At 35.8% G+C, this 19,853-nt stretch overlaps 1 protein-coding gene across 3 annotated transcripts in view; it reads right to left on the bottom strand.

The window, feature by feature from the left end:
• Positions 1–19,853, bottom strand: part of sorcs3 (sortilin related VPS10 domain containing receptor 3) — a 287,643-nt gene that overhangs the window by 232,640 nt on the left and 35,150 nt on the right. The window lies entirely within an intron of this gene.

Here is a 19,853-nt window from a genome sequence, read left to right on the forward strand (position 1 = left end):
GCATTATTGCAAGCGGAAAGGGAACATAAAGTTCACTCAACGCTAATCAACTGTCTTGATGCATTGGGTTGAAGTGGCATGATAATTAGCATAATTTGTCACAGTGCCGACTAGATTGCTCTACACAGGTTGTAAGCCATGTGGAAAGGCACTATGAGTAGTTGTTCATTCTGAGTTCAAATCTCCCTGTTTGTATCGGTCTTTATTGTGTTTTTACAATTATGGTGTGGGCAGTTGAAGAGAAAGAGATGCTGAATGGGTTTATAAAAGCAAAAAATGAATCCCAGGCGATTTGAAAAGGGCATATACTGTCAAGTGATGCTTAGCAAGCTGAAAAACAAATATTATTGTACTGACAACATCACTTTTTAAAATCCCCCACCCCCCATCTCTCTAACAAGTCTACCTGCTAATAAAAGCCTCTATAAAACTGAATCTCTTTCAATGATCCGAAGCCATAAACCTGCAAATCTTGCAAACTCAAATTCAAGTTCTTCCTCAAGCATTTGTAATATAAATCAATATTTTTTGTGTGTGTGTGTGTGTGTGTGTGTATGTGTGTGTTAGTCTCGGAAGACTGACTCCAACTCCCAAAAGTTGTGCTGCAGTTTTCTATTTTCACATGTGCTTTCTAGTTTTGTTTGCAATACACATCAGATGGTCAGTAAAAGTACTGTGGATACTCGTCGGCTGTGCCATCTGAGGCCGAGACTGAAGCTGGATGCAGACTGTGCATTTTTTTTCTGTCCTTTGTTGACAGAAGTATTGCTTGTCAGGTTGTATGAAGTGTCCCCAGTAAGTTCTTGGCTAAAAGTCATGACAGACTGGGACATAAACTGTCATTCAAGTCAGACTGCACTATACATATCTTTGTTAATAGTTTGGTCATGACACTGTCTGCAATTATATACACACATATATATATATCTTTCACCTCACTATAAAAGGTAAAAATATCACACATGTACTACCGTAAAAGTTTGGACATTTTTTTTTCTCCCTTTTTTTTATGTTTTTATGTGGAAACTGTGATTTTGAAAACATTTTTTATTTATTTATTATTTTTTTTATTTATATATAAATAAAAAAATACTGGAAAAATGTGTTTCCAAAATCACAGTTTTTATGAGGAAACTGTGATTTTGAAAACACATTTTTCCATTTTTTTTTTAATTTTTTTTTTTTTTATATATTTATATATAAATAAAAAAAAATACTGGAAAAATGTGTTTCCAAAATCAGTTTCCACATAAAAAAGGAGAAAAAAAGAAAGAAAATTAAGCAGGGAAAAAAAAAAAAAAAAAAAAAAAAAATATATATATATATATATATATATATATATATATATATATATATATATATATATATATATATTAGAAAGTTTAAAAACAGCATTTATTTAAAATAGAAATATTTTGTAACCTTTAAACATCTTTACTGTAACTTGTGTTCTATTTAATGCATCCTTGCTGAATAAAAGTATTAATTTCTTTTACTTTTTATTTTTTTATTCTACCTTACACTATTGAATTGTAGTTTTTGCACAAAAAATAGTGCACAAAAAATAGTTTCCACAATATAATAATACATATTTCCACAATAATACAATAATAATAACAATAACAATAAACAGCTCTCTCTCTCTCTCTCTCTCTCTCTCTCTCTCTCTCTCTATATATATATATATATAGCCTATTATAAAATTATAAATTATAAAATTACTCAGACATTTTTGACACTATAGTTCATTTATGTAAGTGAGGATAGAAAAATAAAGTAAACTGTGACATATTATACCCAAAAATTCTTCATACAGTGGACTACAAGTAAAACTGATAAAAAATGTGAATCCAAAAATTATTCAGACACTTTGACCTGACCATGTTTTGGTTAAGTGTTATCTGACTAAATTAATAATATTTTTTTCTGACACAGTTTAACACAGTTTGAGATTTTGTCATATTGTATTTAAAAAAAAAAAAAAAAAGAGTAAAATATAGTGAATAAACTGTATTAATGAATGAAATGTTCAAGGTGTCTGAGGTGTCTAATTTTTGGTTTGACTGATATATATATATATATATATATATATATATATATATATATATATATATATATATATTTAAATAGTAAACAGCTCTTTATAAATTACATTTGTTTTATTATCATTATTATTTTTTATCAACAGTACATTGTTGCAAAAATTGCTGCAGTGGTATTTCTGCCCTAGCAATTAAATTGTTTTGGGGTCTGTTTGGCACAAAACAATCTCTAGTGTGCTCTGTCAGTCTCTACCTCTGTCACTGTTTCTGTCCTGAACAGAACACTGGGTTTTCTCTCTCTCTCTCTCTCTCTCTCTCTCTCTCTCTTTCTCTGTACTGCTCTTTGTCACCGCTCCCTCTGCAAGTATCTCAAGAAACAGTCCTGAATGAATAAAGTCTTGTCCTTCAATGTGTCAGTCATGCAAACACACTCACATATACAGATACACAAAGAACACTACCCCTAGGAGGATACCATTTAAAAAAAAATATCTGAAATACAAGCTCTAAGGTCAAAGTCTATATAATTCAAGAGGAGAGACTGTCTGCACTAGAAACTTGAAAACAAAATAAAAACATGATGGCACAATGTATTTCATAAGAAATAAAAAAAAAATCAAACAAACCAAATTACTAAAATACTAATACTAAAGATTTCTTCATTATAGAAACAAAATACCCTAATAACACTGTTAACTCCCAACAAATCACAAAAAAAAAAAAGAAAAGAAAAAGTGCTACTGTGTCTTTAAATTTGCCCAGGAACTTGACTTAGTAATCTGCTTGGTTGAGACATACATTACAACGGTTAATCAGAAAAAAAAAAAAAAAAAATAGGTTCCACCTGCTCTCACACACTACTGTTGAAGCTTCCTGTACAGTGAATTGATAAGTTTTAAATTTTTTGTAGGTTCACTCCAAGGGCAAGTGTCAGTAAAGTGAAGCATGGCACATGGTATCGTGTTTTGGGGTAAATGATCCATGTAATAGCTGAGAGGGATGAAAGAGTCTGTTCTGAAACTCAGGTTTAGGGCGGCTTTATACATCCTGAGGTGTCCATACATTTAAAAATACTTAATGCACACAGATATGATCTTCATAACAAATGATCACAAGTCACATAAGCTATTTTTAACACATTTTCCGACGCAGAATTGAGACGGATGCACTGATCTGACAGCGAAGAAATTTTAACCATTAACATGACTTGTAGTGAACTCATGCATTTTAATACTTATATTTATTTTATAGCCCACACAACACCTGTTAAAATAAATTGTTGATTTTGGCTTTCTAAGTATCTTCCTCTGGTGAAGACTGAGGCCTAAAGATTCGGGTTGAAATGTTGCTAAAAATACCAATTCAGCCACAAACAGGTTGATCTGAATGGCTTATGAAGCCAAAAGCTATACAGGAGACAAGAGTTAGAGACAGTAAAACCCCAAATGTGATAGTTGAACACAATAAGAAAGCATGCATAGGTACAGGTAGGTACAATAGGTGGATGGATGGATGGATGGATGGATGGATGGATGGATGGATGGATGGATGGATGGATGGATGGATGGATGGATGGATGATTGGATGGATGGATGGATGGATGGATGGATGGATGGATGGATTGGAGGATTGGATGGATGGATGAATGGATGATTGAATGATTAGACGGATGGATGGATGGATGGATGGATGGATGGATGGATGGATGGATGGATGGATGGATGGATGGATGGATGATTGAATGATTGGATGGGTGGATGGATGGATGGGTGGATGGATGGATGGATGGATGGATGGATGATTGAATGATTAGACGGATGGATGGATGGATGGATGGATGGATGATTGAATGATTAGACGGATGGATGGAGAGATGGATGGATGATTGAATGATTAGACGGATGGAAGGATGGATGGATGGATGGATGGATGGATGGATGGATGATTGAATGATTGAATGGATGGATGGATGATTGGATGGATGGATGATGGATGGATGGATGGATGGATGGATGGATGGATGGATGGATGGATGATTGGATGGATGGATAGATGGATGGATGGATGGATGGATGGATGATTGAATGATTGGATGGATGGATGGATGGATGGATGGATGATTGGATGGATGGATGGATGGATGGATGGATGGATGGATGGATGGATGATTGAATGATTAGACGGATGGATGGATAGATGGATGGATGATTGAATGATTAGACGGATGGATGGATGGATGGATGATTGAATGATTAGATGGATGGATGGATAGATGGATGGATGATTGAATGATTAGATGGGTGGATGGATGGATGGATGGATGGATGGATGGATGGATGGATGGATGGATAGATGGATGGATGGATGATTGAATGATTAGACGGATGGATGGATGGATGGATGGATGGATGATTGGATGGATGGATGGATGGATGGATGGATGGATGGATGGATGGATGGATGGATGGATGGATGGATAAAATGTGATTGTATCCAAACTATTTGACCTTGTTACCATTTTAAGAAATGTTTAAATATATACCAAACCATAAAATATATTCCAAAAATATAAAAATATATTCCAAATAGTTTGTTTCTAATCATTAAGTCTTTTCTGCCCACCAAGGCTGCATTTATTTGATCAAAAATACAGTAAAAACAATAAAACTGTGACTCATTATTACAATTTAAAAGAAGTTTTCTATTTTAATATATTTTAAAATATAATTTATTCCTGTGATGTCAAAGCTGAATTTTCAGCATCATCACTCCAGTCTTCAGTGTCACATGATTCTTCAAAAATCATTCGAATATGATGATTTCACTCTATTTTTTATCAAATTAATGCAGTCTTGGTAATGGGAAATCAGTAATACCAACAAACTTCTGGTCCCAAATTAGCCCCTTGTATAGGTAAAATCTTCGATTTAATATTTTAATAATTTATTATTTAATGGCGTTTAATATCAGATTTATAATAATAATGATAAATATAGCTGCAAGCAGCAATTACGGGGCCAAGCACAAAAACGGCACAAGAAGCCAGCCAACATGGCTGGGAGCATCAGACCAACAGCAGCAGTGAGCAATTAAAGACCTATTAAGATCATTTTAGGCAAAAGAGCTGAAAAATGATCAAAAATGAGGATTTACTGGTTCATCACTTTCGACCAATAGGTGGTGCTGTGACCAAATTAATGTGGTATGGTCAGAATGAGGTGACAATGACACTTGCAAAGTTTGGTGTCAATATGTCAAAGCATTGCAGAGATACAGCTTCAAGACTGGGTTTTGCATCATGCCTCAAATTCGTTGCCCCGGTATACAAAAACGGTTTGACGTATCGACTTGAAACTTTTTGTCGGCATGGTCTGAAGATGATACAGTTCGATATTGGTGAAAATCGGAGCAACGGTCTAGGAGGAGTTCGAAAAAGTAGGTTTTTAAAGTAAAACTATATGGCAGACAGGAAGTTCAGCCGACTATGGAAAATTTGATATCTATGTTCTCGACATGACCCAAGGAATCTACTGAAACCAGTTTCATTACAATCAGTTAAAATAGTCAAAAGTTATTAGCATTTTTGTAAATTTTGTTATAACTTTTGACCACAAGGTGGCGCTGGTCTGAAACTTCTCAGGCTCCTTCAGGTCATTGTGCTGGTGACCCATACCGAGTTTCGTAAAGATACGCTAATGCATTTGTAAAATACAGCATTTTAGCACAAAATTCAAAATGGCTGACGGCCAAAATGTCCGATATGGGAAAACTGGATATTATTCGACTCGGCATGATGCCCTGAATCCAATGAGACCAAATTTATGATTTTTGGACAAACCCATCAGAAGTTATAAGGAAAAATAACCATTTTTCATATCTCCGCACCAGTAGGTGGCGCTGTGCCGAAACACTGATGCCTTAGGTCATGCTTGTGATGACATGTACCAAGTTTGGTCTGAATACGATAAAGCGTTGCGGAGATACAGCCTTATGTCTATTTTCGCAAGCATTATGTACAATTTGTTCGTGTGTTTTACGAAAACAGTTTGAGAAATCGACTTGAATTCCATAACTTTTTGTCGGCATGGTCTGAAGATGATCTGGTTCAATTTTCATGAAAATCGGAGTAACGGCCTAGGAGGAGTTCGAAAAAGTACGTTTTTCAGAAAATTCAAAATGGCGGAAAAATTTCCATGACGGAAAATGACGTAATAGCATTCGAATCGGCTAATTTCATTTCTAACCCTTACGGTTCAAAAGTTATTAGCATAAACATAAGTGCAACTTTGGACAGCTGGTGGCACTAGAGGGATTGAGTTAGAGACTCCAAATTTGCTATGGACAAAGGTCAGACTGGTCAGAGGTCAACTTTCCCGCAAGCGGTTCTATGGGCTGCCATAGACTTCAAGAGCGGAAGAAGAAGAAGAAGAATCGAAAATAAAAAGAACACCAACAGATACAATAGGTGCCTAAGCACCTTCAGTGCTTGGCCCCTAATAACAACAATAATAATGCATAAATCAGGGTTTTAAAATGTATCCAGAGCCAAACAGAGAGTTGAAAATCATTAAAACAGCATATGAACTCTAGTTTTGAACCCTACTCACTGAAAGTGCAGTGCATATTTTTTTTTTTACAATGACTTTTAAAAAAGTCAATCCGATCACAAATTAAAAATCCATTCTATAAAGTAGTTTTGGCTGATTATGGCCTATCAGTTGCCCTCAATCGCAGAGTTCAAAATGACCCACGGGACTAAAGCTGCTGAAAAGAGATAAAACAAAAGCCCAAATCCCTCTCTATCCTCTGAAAGCTCCAGCTGTTGAGCTGTCCCCGCTATGTGGGGTAGACCTTATCCGAACTGCCAATTAACCAGCAGCGCTCAGAAATTTGTGCGCATAGAGCTCTCAAACTCTCAACACTTTTGACAGAGTGCATCAGAAGCCTTGTGTGAGAATTGGTGGAACACAAAAACAGCTCCTCCACTTGTCTCTCACTTTTCGTCTATATTTGATAGGTGATGTTGGAACACGACTTTCCCATCAGTTTCTCTTGACTGCAGTCACCCTGCAAAAGGGTCTTTGAAAGTTTTCTGTGACAATGTATAGGTGCCAGATTTTAAGGGCTTGAGGTACAAGCTTGCATCTTAAGTGACATTTTGGAAGAGGAAAAAGTTTGCTAATAGCGAATGCATATGGATAGCTTCAAACTATCCAGAAATAAGTCACCTAAGAGAGGAAAGTTTGAAAATAACCGCTTAAGTTGTCTAAATATTCCAGCACGATCATTTCAGTGGCAAGAAAACTGTAATTGGAACACATGAACATTGTAGTTCCCACAGGAGAGCAAAAAAGTCCCATTTAACAATGGTCTTTTATCAACATTGTGCTTCAGAATCAGGTTTTCTTTTCAAGGGACAGTGTCTCAAGGAACACATTAAATGAAACCAGCAGCACAATTTAGATTCAGATTCAGACAAGACCTACTTTGGCGTAGTCAAATCCTCAGTTTGTTATTTAATGAGGGGTCTTGTCAGAGACGATCTAACAAAGCTCCAGCTCTGTTAAATATTTAGGTTTAGCCTATTTAAATGCCACCGCTGATTCTGCTCCTCTAGCATTTGGACTTTAGAGAGACAAGGCTATGAAAGTTTGACATTAGCAGTCGACTATGATCTGACACTAGCTAGATGAAAAGGGCCAAAGAAAAAGATAAGAAACTTGAGAGATTGCTGTGATTTTAACCTGTATTCAGCATGTCCTGCAGCCCTGATTCACATTTTAATAAGAGAAAGACAAGAAAGAGAGTTAAGGGGAATATTATCTTATGAGTTTCCCTCCCTCGTTCATTATTACTGTATTTGGTCCGCATGAAAACAGCCACTAGGAAGTAATTGTTGGAAATAAGGATGCATATGCAGAAGCAGACAGAGAATATGCCCTTAAAACACATAATCAAAGCTTTTGCACAAATTGAGGAGACATAGATGTTCAGCTGCAGGCAGATATAATATACTTTGCTCGAGACTGGTGAAGAAATTAAAGGCTGGGGGAAAACAGAGAATCCGAAATGCCCCTGTTCAGGGGGCAGGTCACTTAATAAAAAAAGTGCAAAAGAATTAGAGGACACAAAGTTCAGAAAGGCTCACAGCAATGTGACATTTTCCGTGAAATCTAGCCATTGATTTTCCGCACACGTTTAGTGCCCGTATTTCTGAGGTTTACTGTACATCAAATATTGGTTGTTGATAATAATAATACACAATTATGATGAACAAAAGAATGTTTGCATTAGCAGCAGTGCAGACTAAGTTGTGTTTTTTCTATTTTCTAAGTAGTAACAAGAGGACTGTTATTTTAGTATCATTGATATGCTGTTAAGGTGTTATACTATTAAAGAGTTTTAATTTGATTTTCTGTTTAAATTGCTACTAAATTTAGTAAATGAGAAATGTTGCCTTAGTAACAAGCTGAAATAAGTTGATTACTTTTTACTTATGATTCCCTTTTTTTTAAAACACTTGTACGTTTTTGTATGCTTCACAACCTCATAACAAAGTTACATTTTCCTGTGAGATCAGGTTGGTTCTGATTGTGTCCAAGTTTCCTGAATATGTAAATCAAACTGGCTCATAGTTAACAGTGGAGATGTCTGATTCTCAATCCAGCATATTTTGCACTGGCACAGAAGAAATCTCATCTCATTGCTGGCCAACACTGCTAAAGATCTGCAGAATCATTGTTAGTAATAGAGATTATTGAGGGAGAAAAAAAATATTCTTAATGAGTAACTGTGTCTAATTTTCCTTTTAAAGTATCTAAAACTCCTCGAAGAAAGATACTGCACATTTACTTGAGAAGCAAAATTAAAACTATTTTTAAAATATGTGTATTTTGTCTTACTAGCAGAATGTTTTTTTTTTCTATTCGCTTTAAGTGGAAAAGTGAGAGATCGAAAATGCCAGTGCAGTAAGGAAAAAAAAATATATATGTTCAAGATATCATTTATAAAAACAAGACTTAATAAAACTTTTTTATGAAACTTACCCACATTCAAGTTTTTTTTTTTTTTTTTTTTTTTTTTTTCAGATCAGAGTTTCTATTCTTTCTTTTGAAATATTGTATGTTCAAATATTCATACAACAAAATATTCATGAATAATTTGTGAAAATTTTCAAAAATGCTGGTGCTGGTTGGCAACTTTTAAAAAAATGCTGGAGGGGAAAGAGTTAGTAAAATAAAAAAATAAGCACTGTGGGGAAAAAAATGAACAAAAATAAATAATAGACTGTGCTGTGAAATTTATCAACATTTTAGTTAAATGTACAGTTAAACATATGCCCTAAAATACTAAAATTAAAATTAAATAAAATAAAACTAGAAAACTCATTGCTATATCAAAAACTACACCAAACGGAAAAGACTAATTGAAAATATAATAGCTAAATTACAAATTCAAACCTATCATGACCCTGAGTCCATATTTACACTTTATTTACCAGAAACAGATGTTTAAGAGAGCCTTAAAGGATTAGTTCACTTTAAAATGAAAATTACCCCAAGCTTTACTCACCCTCAAGCCATCCTAGGTGTATATGACTTTCTTCTTTCTGATGAACACAATCTGAGTTATATTAATAAATATCCTGATGCATCCGAGCTTTATAATGGCAGTGAACAGGGATCACGAGTATGAGCTGAAGAAAGTGCTTCCATCCACATCCATCATAAACGTACTCCACATGGCTCCGGGGGGGTTAATAAAGGCCTTCTGAAGTGAAGCGATGCATTTGTGTAAGAAAAATATCCATATTTAACAAGTTATGAAGTAAAATATCTAGCTTCCGCCAGACCGCCTTCCATATTCAAATTAAGAAGAAAGTGTAAACTGGCGTCGCATCAGTTACACTTTTTCTGTAAGTTGAATAGGGAAGGCGTAGGACGTAGCATAAGCTTTTTGAACTGCAAGAGTTTTACACTTTCTTCGTACACTGTAAAAAAAAATCCCAGTAAAATTTACGGTAAAAAAAAGGCAGCTGTGGTTGCCAGAACTTTACCGTAAAAAAATACAGTAGCAACGTAAAAAAAAAAATCTGTTAAATTTACGGTAAAATAACGTATTTCATTAACTGATATAATGTTAATTTACCAACCTACTGAAGTACTAATATCTGTTTTGTACCTTTATAATACACTGACAGTCACCAAACACAGTGGTGATAAGAGTCACATGATGAATCAAAGTTCATCACAAGCTGAGAAGGACAACACTAACATATAGAAGGTGCACACAGTGTCATTCACACACACACTAAACACCATCATGGTAACATGCATGGAATTTTAAAAATGCAATAAACATTAATTTAACAACATTAGATGTAACATAAAACTGATTAGAAAACCCATAACTGATTAGAAAAAAAATGAGAAAAACTAAGAAGAAACAGAGTTATTTCAACGAAAATATATCAAATGTGAAGTGTCACGCAGGGAATTGTGGGAATGTCAATTTACGGTTTTTCACTGTAAATTTTACAATGAATTTTTATTTTTCACTTCCAAAAACTGTGAATTTAATGGTATTTTACCGTTATATTAAATGTAAATGTTACCGTTTATTAAATGTACCATTAGATCTATTACAGTTATTCACCGTATATAGTAACGGAAGCATTTTTACAGCCTTTTACTGTTAAAATCACGGTCATTTTTTACAGTGTACGTTGAATACGGAAGGTGGTCCGGTGGAAGCTAGATATTTTACTTCATAACAAAATATGGATATTTTTTTAACACAAACGCATTTCTTCGCTTCAGAAGGCCTTTATTAAGTACATGTTTATGATGGATGGATGGATGGATGGATGGATGTGGATGGAAGCCCGGATGCGTCGGGATATTTATTAATATATCTCCGATTGTGTTCATCAGAAAGAAGAAAGTCGTATACACCTAGGATGGCTTGAGGTTGAGTAAAGCTTGGGGTCATTTTGATTTTAAAGTGAACTAACCCTTTAAAGGTCCAGTATGTAATATTGACAGCTTGTGGTTGAAATGGGTACTGCAGCCCAAATTCAAAATATTGGAGAGAGTTGTTTAGCCCCGCCCAGGGTGTGATTTGTAAAAAAAACAGAGGGGGGATGTTTTGAAAATGTTTTATTTATTTATTTATTTTTAATTTGTTAAAAACCACAGTGGAGCTATGAAACATTTTTACGAAAATCTTCTGATTTAACCTTGAGATTTGAAGTATTAGATAGCTTAGATATTTGCACCACTATCTACAATGACACTAATAATTCTTAATTAATAGTTATTAATAGAATAACGAGACACAAACCTTTACATTCAATCACGTTTGGTCCCATTTATTTTTGCTGGCAGTGCATACACATACAAACTTTTATTCCCAAAGTGCGCACATTTGTAGAAATACACGTTTACCTCATATTTCATTATAGAATAGAATATAAAGGTAGAATACAGATAGAATATAAGCCGGGCCGCACGCAGGTTTTCATAATTACCGAGATCAGAAAATGTAATTTGCTAAGTGAAAATTTAGATTTCCCTGGTGTACATATGTGCATTTTTAATACGTTTTAAGGCCAACAAATTGGATAACAATAGCTTTAAAACCATGTCAACAAATACATACATGCACAGTTTTGAGGCAGATTTAATCGCATGTGTGGGTAATTTCATTACTTCATTTAAAACAGAACAACGACGGTCATTGCTCGTAGTTTCTTTTGCGCTTTATTTAAGCTATAATAAAATGCAGCGCGCGCCGGCGCATTTGCGCATGAAATTATTGAGTGCGCGCCACAAGCACAGTATAACGGCTGATTGGACAGTCATGTTAATTTTTCTGAGTTTTACCGACATAGCCTGACAACATCTCAGCTGAACGCAGTTCACTGTTGTTCAACTGAAGCTCCCTCGTCGTCACCTACACCTTTTCCGCGTTCGTTTGACTTGCGCCTGGCGCTGAGGTAAAGTCGGAATGCGCGTCTGAAAAGTGTCCCGTTTGTTGTGGTCGCAAAGAGACAGTTCTATATAAATGCAGCGTTTTACTTGCCGATATTTTAAAAAAAGATTTTTATTTTTGGTATTTTATATGCTCTGTTGGTGGTTTGTGGAGTAGCATCACCCGGCAGGGATACACAGACCAGAATGGGGGAAATCCCCCCCCTACAAATTGCACCCTGGCCCCGCCCCCTCCTCCACCAAAACAAAAACAGACATTCTGACATGGAATGCACATTTCAAAGTAGAATAACTGGCTGTAGCATTGTTTTTTGAAGAAACAAGTATGTGAACTTATGTTTCCTAAATATCTGCAAACACATTATGGTATTTTTATGCTTTAGTACAGTAAAAAAAAAATACATACAGCACCTTTAAAAGAACTTACAGATGGGCAAAACAGTCACACTGTCATGGAGCGGAGGAAGGCGGAGGCTTTGTTTGAGGAACGTTAATAAATCATCTGATGGATTGCAGTTTGCCATGCCCAAGCAACTGTAAATTGTGACTGTCATGCAGGATAATATTGCTGTGCAAAGGCTACTGGAAGGCCTCCTGGACACGCCTTGGGAGGAAGACAAAGCTGCCAAGAAAGATGAAGAACGAGATGATGCTCACCAGGCAGAATGAAAGAGCACATATTTGCTTCAATCTCTGCAAAAAAAAAAAAAACATTTCACTGCCTATACACTGTGTGTTTGGAACAAATAAAGACTTTTCTCTACCCCATATATTTATTCATTCATACTGAAATCGATGTAGGAATGCCATGATAGTTGCAAATGTATTTTTTATGAGATGGAATTGGGGAAGATCTATTTACGTTGCATTTTACAGTCTAAGGAGTGCTCTGGGGGTCTTGTAGGAGGTATCAGCATGTAGCAGAACTGCTGATCTCTGGTTTAGCATTTCATTACATCTTTTGAATACACTTTTACAATTCAATCTTCCTAACTTATGGGGATTCCAATAGCCATACACTGTGGTGCCAAAATCTGTATGTAGAACATTGATATAAACTCACAACTATGTAAAGTCTGTCTTTATACTTTTGTGAAAACAAACAAATATGATGTTTCTGAGGGTATTCTCAAAAATGACTTTGCGTACCATGGAATCAGAATCCTGCAGCCTCCCCTGGTCACATATTACATTCAATACTTCATCGCACAGTCTGCCCTCTACAATCAATCTCAACTGGACACCTTGCCCCCTTGTCTTCACATGAGGAGTTAGCGCTTGTGCAGTTTCTCAATATTTACTTCTCAGAGGTAGAAGCAACAGGAAAACATGTGAGTTCAGATAGAACCAGTCAAATTCAGAATACCATGAGGATTATCTGGGCTTCTTCAAAATTCACTAGTCTAGACCTCTTACAGATACATGTATCTAGTGAACTGCAGCATTTTAAGGCATCATTGGCATCCTCCCAATGTGAAGGTTGTTCCAAGCAGTAAGGAATTTAACTGTTAAAAGATTTAAAAGACTTTTTCATATCCTTCACAGAGAAGACAATTGTAGAATGAACTGCAACAAGCTCAGTGCATTAATAAATCCAAGATGGCAGAAAAGGTAATGTTGATGGAATTGAAATGTGAATTATTAGCAAATCAATCAATCAGAATCAGAATCAATTTAAATTGACAGTCATTTTGACAGTCACTAGCTGACTATACATTATTCATTGCTAATAATTTATCTTATCTTCTAAGACAAATTCATGCACTGAGCTTGTGTGTATTTTTTATGCTAAGAGTCTCAAGCAACATGCTAATATCAAACTCTACTAAAAATCAATTGCCAGTTGAGTCTCCTGTTCCAAAACACTCTAATGGTAATTTGTAACTATTTTATTACAAATAGGAGGCTAATTCTTATGAATTTGTATGATCTCATTTTCGTACAATCTGATTATGCCCCACAGAGGGTTTAGGGGTGGGAATAAACAAAAAAAAACAACAACAAAAAAAACAAGCATGTTTCTGTATAAATCACATCTTTCTAAGTGTTTTTTTCATTATATTGGGTTGCCTTCTCCTCTATGCTAGAAGAGTTTCCTTAACATCCTAAAAGCATTAAAGGGGTCATGAATTGAGAAATCAACTTTTCCTTGAGCTTTTGATATATAAGAGGTCATCGTACTATAAAAAATGTCCTGTAAGTTTCAGAACTGAAAACTTCCTTGCTAGTCCAATAAAACCTTTTATTGATACCAGGCCCATTGAATAACTGATCCTCGAATGTGCCTATCTATGGTGAAATGCCTCCACCGCATAAGAAATCAAGACCTACTTCATTATTGGGCCCACTGCCGTGTTAGTGAGATGATGAGAGAAGAGCGATACAGGACAAAAATAACATTATCTTTCAAAGCATCCTAATGCTAGGAATATGGTTATTTATTTTCAACAATGTTAAAGGTGCCCTAGAACCAGTTTTACAAGATGTAATATAAGTCTAAGGTGTCCCCTGAATGTGTCTGTGAAGTTTCAGCTGAAAATACCCCATAGATTTTTTTTAATTCATTTTTTTAACTGCCTATTTTGGGGCATCATTAACTATGCACCGATTCAGGCTGCGGCCCCTTTAAGTCTCGCGCTCCCTGCCCCCAGCCGAGCTCTCGACTATTATACAGTGCATTTACAAAGTTCACACAGCTAATATAACCCTCAAATGGATCTTTACAAGATGTTCGTCATGCATACTTCATGTATTCGTCGGATCATGTCAGTATAGTATTTATTTTGATGTTTACATTTGATTCTGAATTAGTTTGATAGTCTTCTGTGGCTAACGGCTAATGCTACACTGTTGGAGAGATTTATAAAGAATGAAGTTGTGTTTGTGAATTATACAGACTGCAAGTGTTTACAAAATGAAAATAGCGGCTCTCTTGTCTCTGTGAATACAGTAAGAAACGATGGTAACTTTAACCACATTTAACAGTACATTAGCAACATGCTAACGAAACATTTATAAAGACAATTCACAAATATCACTAAAAATGTCATGTAATCATGGATCATGTCAGTTATTATTGCTCTATCTGCCATTTTTCGCTATTGTTCTTGCTTGCTTACCTAGTCTGATGATTCAGCTGTGCACATCCAGACGTTAATACTGGCTGCCCTTGTGTAATCCTTGAACATGTGCTGGAATATGCAAATATTGGGGGCGTACATATTAATGATCCCGACTGTTACGTAACAGTCGGTGTTATGTTGAGATTCGCCTGTTTTTCAGAGGTCTTTTAAACAAATGAGATTTATATAAGAAGGAGGAAGCAATGGAGTTTGAAACTCAATGTATGTCTTTTCCATGTACTGAACTCTTGTTATTCAACTATGCCAAGGTAAATTCAATTTTTGATTCTAGGGCACCTTTAATGTCTCAGCTGAGCTTTATTTAGAGCTGGACGATTATGACCTAAAATCAAAACCTCGTTTAACATTTTACCTCGATTACGATTAATGAACGATTATTTTGTTTCTGTTTGTTTGTTTGTTTGTTTGTTTGTTTGTTTTCCCTCATAGTTCACTTACAAGGTTTGTACTGTACATTTGCTTGACTATTAAAGGTGGGATATTTTTTTTTTTTCATTTTGAAAGAGTGAGCTGTCATAACAGCTTCATCAGTTATTTTATCTATGGTTCGTAATATTTCTTACAGATTTCTGCTCGTTGTAAATCAGATATGGATAAAACAGCACAGTACCAGTATTTAATGAGAGCGATTGCGTGTGTGAATTAGTCATACCGTCTCTCTATTAATTGTAAAGCTGTGGGTTGTAAATAGTTACTTCAAAAGTAGAAACATATATGCTATAATAACTTTTGAGTTTCTGAGCTACTTTAGTAATAAATCACAGGACATCGCTGACAACTAGTTTTTGCTCCTCTGTGCACGTGATCTTCACGTTTTGCGTAGCTACTGTTTGTATGAGTGTTCGTGCCACAATGCAGCTGTGCGAGCACGGTAGCTCAATATAATACACATCCGATCGTCTAAATCGCTTGAATGTCCAAACTGGCAAATCGTAAAACACATACAACTGACAAAGGCTCACCGCACCGTCTCTGTGTGTTGACTCTGCATTCACCTGCGTGTTGACTGGATGGGGCGGAGTCACGTGGCTACATACGCAGTAGTATGTTTTTAACTGGGAAGTATTAACAGGATTAAAAATCCGAAATAACCGATGTGGGAAAATTACGTCGGTTAGAGGTTCTGAATTTCGGTTTCGATTACTTTTTGATTAATCGTCCAGCCCTAGCTTTATTTATTTGTTTTTGCAATTTCACTGTGGATTCTTTAGTAAATCAAACACATTTCAGCGCAGGCTTTGCAAACAGACTTTAATATGGACTTGACAGTAATGCAACAACATGTAAGTAACTGTGTTAATTCTGATGCCTAATCTGGTATATAATGATTCGTGTACAGTCAGATGTTCTTTGTCTATGTGTCAGTAAATCAAACAAGTGACTAACGGTCAACTTCACATTGTATCTCTAAGTAGGATGAAAATCTGTTATTTAAACGGTGATTAAATTATATAAAGAAAGTGATCAAAGAACGCTTCCTTTACAATCACTAGAGCTGTCAATCAAACAGCGTAAATTTATCAGTGACTGTGTTCTGGACAGGCGCCAAAACTGCCGTTTTATTCACGAATTAATGACAAGATCACTGCTTTCATGCGCTCAACAACATGTCTGCGATTGGCTACATGCTTATCACTGCAACCTTTCATGCCACCATATAAATCTAACTGTAATGCACCACTTTTCACGATTAGTTAACCTTGAGAGCTGTAATAGTAAAAACATGCTAAACGTTTTCGAGAGAGTAGCTAATACTTTGCTATTTCAAATTAAAAGATGTTAGCCAATCACAGCAGTGGGCGTTTACACTGAAGTCTCACAGCAGACACGCCCCTTAAAGCATTCAAATAAGAGGGCTAAAATCAGGGTAGGAAAAATGCCTTTTATTTTCTAAATTATGACAATTTTGGATGTAAAAAGCATACTAACATTATAACTGCACCCCAGGAAACATTATAAAACAATAAAACAACGCAGTTCATGACCCCTTTAATGTAAATGTAAAATGCTCAGAATCAACTCACTAGTACATGCTGTAAATAAGTTCGACATTTATCTTATATTTTGACTGGTTATATGCTATATTTCAGCTCAGAGATAATTATACAAGGTAATTAAAATGCGAATGGCTTGCCTTGTTATAAAATTAAGTTATTAAATAATTTTATGATGATGTTTTGGCCTGGTTCAGTCACCAGCAGACACACATTTATGGAATTACCCCTCACGCATATGCTTCTAGCTTTATTAGTAGCCATAACTGAAGTGATGCTAACATGATTTTGGTACACCTGCAACTCATGGGCCTTTAACAGCCACTGACATTAATAAAACGGCACATTTGTTTATATATAAACATGACACAGAAAGGAAAATGTGGCCATTAGGGGGTTTAAACTGCACAATACCATCCAGGGTGGAGAGTAAACAGCATAGATGAGAAACGCGGCATGTGGGTGGATGCTTTGAAAGAGAAAAAATAGAGGTTTTCTTTCACCATAATATTTGCTGTGTTGCATCCCTTCAGCAACAGCTTCAAACACGTTCAGTTTCACTAGCGTTCACTTTGTAGCCCTCCCTCGATCCCTTATGTGGGCTGTGAGAATAATTTAGCCAATACATTAGTGCCACAGCTAGCCGGCCCTACGCATAAGGTCCTGTTGAAGCCGTGAGCGATATTAGCCAATATCGATGCAGCCCAGCACTCTTCGGAGAGCCAGAGTTAATGACCAATAACCTGCAGGTGGTCTTACACCACTTTTTCCTATTCATTTTTTCCCTAGTTTTCGAGGTGTATTGAATTTCCTTAAAAGGACCGATTTAATTAACTAGACAAATTAACTTTCCTTTTTAAATCGCATGCAGAGGAGTGTGATATTCAAAAAATCACATCATATGCTAACAGGGATATGTGAAATGCGGAGCGATGTATTCCTTGTATCCCCTCGATGTATCCCCTTGAAAAAGTTATATAAAAATAATTTACTTACAGTTACTTCTGATATAATTGCATTAAATAATGTATAAACTAGAACAATTCTACATCAAAATTGGACGTCTAATGTTAAAATGTATGTTTTTAATGTAACCTTCTCCCTTTAAATACTTTGGGGAGTTCAAGAATAATTTATGCCATTTTTAACTCATTTATTTGAAAGAATTAAATGAGCAGTTTCATATCTATTCTTGTATTGTTAAACTGTCAAGGTTGATTTAGAAAGTAGTAATAAAGTAATGCAAAACTTGTTAGAGAGTGAGAGAGTAACGTAAGTGATGCGTTACCTCTCGCATGGAAAGTTAACACAATTTTTCTATATGATCAATTCTCATAAGATTAGGAAAAGCCACAAAATGGTTCTTCAAATGAAAGCACTTCAGGGCCTCTTACATCTCAAACAGAGCATGAGGGTTAAGGCTAAATGTTTAGGGATACTAAACTAATATCTTTAAATATCAGAGTGGATACGAACCTTCGCTGATATACGTGAGCTGAAAGTTACATATGGCGAAATTGAAAATGCTTGATGCTGCCTGTGTATTGATCCTCAGTACAGCTTCCCACAGTCATCCTGAGGATGGGCCTGAAATGAAAGACTTTAGACACTCGGTCAGATCCAGTGCCAAGTGTTCCCAGCCTAGTCCTGTTTCAAGCCAGGAATACTAATTGGTCTCTTTTGCCGCTAATAGAAAGAGGGAACGTCTAGGCGCTGAGATCACTGATTAGTTTGACTCGGGGCTTCACACTTTGTCTGATGTTGTTCCTAACTACACTTTGCTCTTTCGTGGAGTTCATAAGACGCATAATGAATACTTAACAATACTACAGACACAGAATATGCACCGAAAACCTGGAAGATCATTTTCAGCATTCAATAAAGTCTGCATAAGCGTCATGAAATCTGACAGCTAAACGGTTCATAGAATTTGTGATATGGTGAATTATTGAACTTTCTGCATTCTGGATTCACTCATTATTTCTTCATTCCTGACAGGAATATTAGCTCTAACGCTTGTTCTTATATTACATATTCACACTTGTGAAAGCTGACTGATGGCTGTCTCACACTCACACACACACGGGAGCAAAGTAATATTTGATTGCCACCTTTGTTATGTAAAAAAATATCATCAAACACAAAACACAATTTCCAGAACCTGCAGTGCCTATACCCTACTGGTGAATCTTGAGCTAAATGAATCATAGCACAGCGAGAAGAGAGGATGATGGAGCCGCAGAGGCGGGCTTCGTCTCTGTGGGGTCTCTGGTGCAATTAATGATGTGCTGATATATTTATTTAGGTCTCATTAGAATGCAACCCCTGAGGGGCACATCCTGTCTCTGAAACCCTCCCACTGGAGAGTTCATTTTGTTTGGGCAACATAACAAAGGATAAATTAAGCATAACCAACACGCGCACGAAGTGCCGAGCTTGCTTTGTTCTGTGAATATGAGTTATAACACATGTATAAAAAAATAATAATGTGAAATGTTATTTCCCCAAACCCACATGCATTTCCATTTTATACTGTTTTATGTTCATGCTGACTCAATAAAGGATGTTCAATTCTCTGAAGTCAACCAATCTGAACTAAAATTAAAACAGAAATTACTCTTCAGTCTAGTTTTTGATTCAGATTTAATGACTGCAGATTAAATGAAGCCACATTTCTTTAAT

Source organism: Megalobrama amblycephala, linkage group LG7, assembly GCF_018812025.1.
Source record: "Megalobrama amblycephala isolate DHTTF-2021 linkage group LG7, ASM1881202v1, whole genome shotgun sequence".
Lineage (NCBI taxonomy): Eukaryota > Metazoa > Chordata > Actinopteri > Cypriniformes > Xenocyprididae > Megalobrama > Megalobrama amblycephala.